General features: G+C 36.0%; 1 pseudogene; it reads right to left on the bottom strand.

Annotated features, from left to right (window-relative positions):
- Positions 1–3,162: 3,162 nt before the first annotated feature.
- LOC106443078 lies at positions 3,163–4,108 on the bottom strand (annotated as a pseudogene).
- Positions 4,109–6,000: the final 1,892 nt, after the last annotated feature.

Here is a 6,000-nt window from a genome sequence, read left to right as displayed (position 1 = left end):
TTTGCAGCTCCACTTACCTTGAACTTATCCTTTTGATCTGCAGGGTAAGGCTTCCTCTTCGATCAGCTTATCAACAAATTCCTGAGATAGGAGCCACAAAAAGCCATACAGTGAATGACAGAACACACGAGGAAGGAGCAGTGAGAAGATGAAAACGTCGTGGACCAAATGAAGAAGTAATTCTCAAGTTTCATCGTTGAATAAAAGCCAAAGGAATACCTCAAGTTCGTCAAACTCCCAGTCAAACTCACATACAACCTGCACAAACAGAACATCAAAGCTCGACTATTAAAAAAAAAAAAAAACAATGAGCCCCTTCCTAGCCGTTTTATGTAGACTACCACTTCATTACATGCCAATAGACTTACCGGCGGTTCACAGGGGAACATTATCTGGACCTCAGTACTCTGTTCAAGTTCATCTTCCTTAAATGGCTGGTAGAAATCTATAAAGCAAAAAGAAAAAAGAGATTAGATTTTGTTGCCGCTTACCACACATAAATAAAATTTATAGCCTGCCATGTAAAATAAATGGTTTTCAATCTGCAGATTTTAACAAGTATTGGTAGAGAGGAATATAACTCACAAGGAAGGCAATACTCGTACTTCTTAACGAGATCTTCCTTCATATGTCTCAGAGCAGCTCTACAGATAACATAAAGTAAAATTTAGTCCACCAAAAACCCATACATAAAATTCTGCACCCTACCAACAAATTACTAGGCAGAAATTAGGGAACAAATGATGCAACGCTAATAAAGTAACATTAATCATGTTCTAATTTCAATTTATAATGTAACTCTAAATCCATTCACAGCAAACATATCGATATTTTTAACTTCTAGTCATCTGATACTGAGTGAGAATAGAAGACAAACACATGTTATTTACCTCCTCCGCGTACAGCCCAAGACAAAAATTTGAAAGTTCATCCTATCAACTTGTCTAGCTCTGCAGGAAGAACAAATAAAAGGTAATTAGCAAATGCTGGTGGACATCAGAAGCAAGAATAGCAGGAGACGTGATCTGCGTTTCTCTTCTCATTGTTCTAGCCCATCCAACCAAATGTGTTCAGATGCAAGTACCTGTTCTCAAGCGGAATGTAAGGAAGCCAGTCCATTTTCATCGTCTTCATTGGAATGATTTCCTCCACTTCCCTCTGAACCGACGTGATTCCTATCTTATCAGAAGGTGGAAAGGGTGATTCAACCTGCAAATATAGAATGGGGAAATTTTACAATGAGAAATGGTATCTGACACTGAATCCAGAGAGCGACTATAACAAGGAACCGTTGATAGAGGTTTCAAACAAAAACTTACAGCAACAACTGCTGGGACATGGAGAATCTTGTTTGCACCTTTGAAGGGGACTAACTGGGCTGTAACGATCAAAAGAAGAAAAAATCAAGAGAAACTAGAAGCAAATATTATAGAAAGAAACAGAGACCATACTCCACTGTCTGATAGAAACTTTCCACAAAATAAAAAGAACCACAACTGCTTACTATTTTTAAACAGGATTAAACAGCTCCAACTATCAATAATCAAAACAAGAAGAAAAAAAGAGGGCAAGAGAAACAGCTTACGTTCTGTACAGCCGAAAAGAAAGACTTTCTTCCCAAAGAGGAATCCACCTTCCTCCAATGCTTCCTAACATACAGATGAAGAAACATAAATAACCCTCAAGAACTTGTGAACGCAACAGCAAAAACCAAAAAATGGACAATGTAACCAAATCAACTTACTTCAAGGTGTTTGAAATCCCAATTATATTCATAAAGTGCATCCAACTGGTCCCACTGCCACCACAAGTTAACAGCCATAAGCAAAGAATATCAATGGAGAAAGTAACTCCACCAATTTAGAAGCCAAATTCTTCGAAACAATATTACCTCAGTTCCCACGGGAAATGCAGCCTTCCACAAACCCTCCTGGAAAAAGAAACACAAAACAAGCACACATGTAAATCTAGAAAACAACGCATTTTATTAGAAATTATAGTACCATTCCATAAAATTGTTTTCCCATCCCACCAGTACCTAAAGCTCGAAGTGACATACCATATATGGCTTACAAATTGTAATAGACATGATAAACCCACCATACCATTCTTAAACTCCATCTAAATAGTTACTTTCTTTGCAACCAAGAGCTCTTATAATCTCCAAACTATATGTAAGTGAAAGAGACGCCTACCCAAAAAAATCAACAAACAAACAGCACAAAGCCCCAGAGTGCATATAATCCAAGTGATGAATCTTAACCACATACTACTATAAGATCATTACCAGATTACGCTCGTCCTCGAAGTACTCAGGCTCTTCATGTGGTTTGGTCACTCGTACTTTCTTAGCTCTCGGAGGCGGTTTCTTCTCGTCCTTCGCATCAACTTCCTTCTTCGTGGCCCTCTTTCGCTTGCCACCACGAGGACGACCAGGTTTCTTCTTATCCTCATCAACTTCCTCGGCCTTGACGTCGTCTTGTTGCTGAGAAGGAGAATCGTCTTTCACCTCGGTTATCTCCGGTTTAGCTTCCGCTTCCGCGTTAGGATGCTGACTCTCCTCCTGCGTGGAAGCCTCGAGAGACTCGGCAACCACCTCATCGTTCTGACTCTCGTCAGCAGCAGGGCCTTTGCGACCTGCTTTTGAAGCTCCCTTTCTCTTCGCTCCTTTCTTCATTGCTTAATAGTAAGAGACCCTAGTGCTTCGGCGATGAAGAGAGGCAGAGAGAGAGAGAGAGAGGTAGGGGATCTATGGCGGTGGTTCTGGATTTTCGAATTTCAGAAACGCTTCAATTTTTTTAATTTATTTATTTATTTATTTGTCTGTTTCAGCTTCGAAACAACGCAGAGGAAATAGGGTTTTTGATTTTTCTTCCCCGAATTAAAAAAAAAAGGCGCCGGTTTGTGAAACTGAATATTGAAGCCCAGTGTTATTCTCTTGTTAACAGGCTTTTTAATGGGCCTCTATATTAAGGACTAATTACATGCCTTTGGTTGAACCGGACACTGCTAAACGATCGAGATGATATTGATGCAAATCGACAATAATATGGCATGGGAGTGTGACTCAGACCCGGTCAATATCGGTTAGACTACTCTAGTGGTTGTGCGATGCCGTGAGGATTTCAATCTCCTCTTCATCAAGGCAATGAGCCTAACAGATTATAGATGCAATTTGTTTATTCACATTGTTTTATTTATTTATTTATTTATTATGTTTTATGAAATAAATAGGACTCTGGAGAACTTACAATCTTCAAGAATTACCACTAAAACATATCCTTACACTTATTAGAAGAAAATGTAAATAATTTATCCGTAAATTATTATACTTAGCGAGGCTTCTTGTTGATCCTTCCCGGCTTGCCGGAACTGTCTCTCGGCTTCTGCTGCAGCTTCTTTGGTGGTTTCCTCGGAAGTCCCCTCGACGTCACTTGCACAATTTCAACTTCTTCCTCCTCCTGATATGATAGTTTGTTTTTTTTTTTAAATTAGACTTCTTACGTCTTTGTTTTATATAAATAAGTTAATGGGGTAATGGGGTGGGGTGATATGTCAGCTGCACTACGTCTGAAGATAAGTCTTCGTAAACCTACTACATCTTATTGAATTTCAATATTTATTAATGAATTAATTTTAAATTCATTCTTTTTATAGACCACCAAAAACTCATTTAGATCTACAACTTTAGTTTAATAGCAAAGTAGTTCAACATGTCAAATGAGACAAATACTACCTCTAGCAACTACCTCTAGCAGCGTGCCACTAAACATTTAAATATTAATGAAAGTTACAAGTAGAAAATCGTTATCAGTTCACTTGTGTTGAAAATGTCATTGTTTTGAGTATGATAATTTGGTCTATACGATCTATAAAGCGAATGATTGGAAGTAGGAATCTCATGTTCAAATAAGACGAGATCTAAAATCACACCAACCTTTATATTCATCTGAAAATATAATTAGAGTACTTACCAGACAAGCTGTATGGTGAGAAGGAGAACGACCGAAAAGCTTGAGTACGAGAGATCGAGAGTTTGGTGAATGAACTTAAAAGGGATCCAGAGATAATAAGAAACTCCATCTTCTCTTCTTCCCTCTCTCTCCATCTTTTTTTTCTATTGAGCTAAGTGAGAGAATGACTGACTTGAGTCCCCTTTAAAATATATATAGAGGCAAAATGGTAGATGACGTTTACCAAAAAATGGTAGATGACCATGTTAATCTAAGATTAGTCTTAATACAGCTCACTTGGCGCTTTCGTCTTTTCGTAACTTTGCATGTTCTTCTGTAGAAAATGTTAATTATTTATTTACGTATACTGCCTTGTAATCCATTGTTATTTACTCAATGTGACTTATCGGTTTTAAAATTACGGGAAAATATATTTCTTATCGTTTTTGTTCAGCAACGAGTACTGTAACACTCGTTTAATGTCAAAAACAATATTTTCATTTTCAACGACGCACCCGTCCCCAATAAAAGAATAGACACTCTCCACATTATTTTCAACAAGTTCAGATTAGGGTCCGAATGGTGACCGCGGAATTGATAATATTAGCGGGACGGAATTTAAGTGCGGTACGGTCCAAGTGCGGTTCGTGCGGTTTGCGGGACAAGTGCGGTTTTAACAAAATTAGCGGTGCGGAATTGTGTTGATTGGTGAACATATATAGTTTGCGGAATTGAATAATTAAAAAAATAATGTTAAACAAAAATATCAATGAAATCAATATAATTTTTTGTTTTCTTTTATTAACTAGAAAAATAAATAATAAGTATAAATTTAGCTATATATATAATAAATACATAAGTACATATTCTTTAAATAATATTAATAATATCAAATAATATTTGGTTGGTGAAAATTTTTGCAATACTAATTATCAATAAAATTATAAATTTAATTATTACTTGATCTATAGTTGTCTTCTAATCATTTTAATGATATTTATAATCTATATTTTATAATTTAAGAGGGCTGGACATTTTATCCGAACCAAAACCAACCCGAAAATATAAGTCCGGGTCCGGATCTAGGCTACAATATCTATAGGATATAATTTTTTGGATCCGTGGATCTCGGTTCAAGTTTGGGTCCTACCTAAGATCTGACCGGATACCCAAAATACGCAAAATTCATTTATATATTAGGTATATTTGGGTATATGGGTATGTTTTTGATATTTCATGTATTTTTTTATTTCAGGTTTTTGAGGTATAATTTTGAGTTTTCGGTAAAATTTTAGAATTTTAATATAACTTTGGTAATTGAATAAATATAACTAGGTATTAGTATTTTTAATGGTCTAGATAACCAATTATTTTTGTAGCATGTATATATATATATATTAAAATAGTTAAACAGCTGTGTAAAAATTTTCTTTAAAATAAAGTATAATAAATAGAATAATGATATAATGGAAACATCACAATGAAAAACGCACTTGACCACACCAAAACTGACGTGTTACAAATTCATGTGCGTTTTTAAAAATAATAGAACAAACAAAAACAGGTTTTTGTTAAGTGCGTTATTTGACCAAATTTGACCAAATACGCTTTTTTAGTTTTGTATTAGTTGATTGGTGACATTCTGAAAAACGCTCTTACACTGTATCAAATCCGTCCCGCACCGCTTGCCCCATTCATAACCTTATATTTCAAAACGAGTGGGTGTTTTTCCTATAAAAATATTTTTTTTTGACTCAATCAGCAAATAGAGACAGGGCAGGCGTATCAATTGGTCCTCGTCATTTCACACCGCTTTTGAATCACTACGTGGAACTTCCCGAATAACGGGTGTAAAACATGTTTTTTTTAATCGGCAAAACAACTAAAAACATTACTGTTGTTGTTTTTTTCTTGCTAAAAGATTTGACTGACACTGACGAGAGAATCTCCGACTGTTCAAATAAATAACATTACCAGGAGGAGATCTTACACATAGTGGCTTCGAATGGGTGACGCAGATCAAAAAATACAGATCAAACAAAAATGC

The sequence above is a fragment of the Brassica napus genome, chromosome C3 (assembly GCF_020379485.1).
Source record: "Brassica napus cultivar Da-Ae chromosome C3, Da-Ae, whole genome shotgun sequence".
In the NCBI taxonomy this organism is placed as follows: Eukaryota; Viridiplantae; Streptophyta; class Magnoliopsida; order Brassicales; family Brassicaceae; genus Brassica; species Brassica napus.
This window is presented reverse-complemented; position numbering and strand designations above follow the sequence as displayed.